Source organism: Amblyraja radiata, chromosome 24 (genome assembly GCF_010909765.2).
Source record: "Amblyraja radiata isolate CabotCenter1 chromosome 24, sAmbRad1.1.pri, whole genome shotgun sequence".
NCBI classification, from domain to species: domain Eukaryota; kingdom Metazoa; phylum Chordata; class Chondrichthyes; order Rajiformes; family Rajidae; genus Amblyraja; species Amblyraja radiata.
The window spans coordinates 6,930,118-6,930,787 of record NC_045979.1 but is presented as its reverse complement, the minus strand read 5'-3'; positions in this window follow the sequence as shown (position 1 = coordinate 6,930,787).

The following is a 670-nucleotide window of genomic DNA, read 5'->3' as shown; positions in this document are numbered from 1 at the left end:
GAGTCAATCAGGTGAGCCATTTACAGTGATAAGGGAATAACATATAGTGCAAGATAAAGTCAGATGAAGGATAATCTGAGGATCATCAAAGAGGTAGATAGTAGTTCAGCACTGCTCTCTGGTTGTGGTAGGATGATTCAGTTGCCTGATAACAGCTGGGAAGAAACTGGTGGTATGCGTTTTCACACTTCTATACCTTTTGCCTGATGGGAGAGGGGAGAAGAATGAGTGGCTATGGCAAGATTGCCGCTTTCAAGCAGGTGGCTTTTGGAAATGATTCAGCATGTTTATCTGACCTCCCAACAGCTCCCCAAACATCCTGCAGGAGAAAAGATCCATCCCTTGTTTTGATGACATAACCAGGATTTATAACAGTACAGGAGGAGGCCATTCTGTCCATTGGGTCCATGTCTTCTTCTAGAAGCGCAATCCCATTAGTTCCATGTCGCCTCTACTCTCTTGCCTTGTACCCATGCAGTTAATTCTCTCTTATACAGACCCACAATTTTCACACTTACCTGCATCAAGAGTAAGTTAGAGTAGCCAATTAATGCACATCTTTGGAATGGAAGGACACCAGGGCTACCCAAGGTTAATTTGTGGGTCATGCGAAGAACGTGCAAACTCCACAGAGACAGATCATTCCTGAGTCCCAGGAGATGCGAGACAA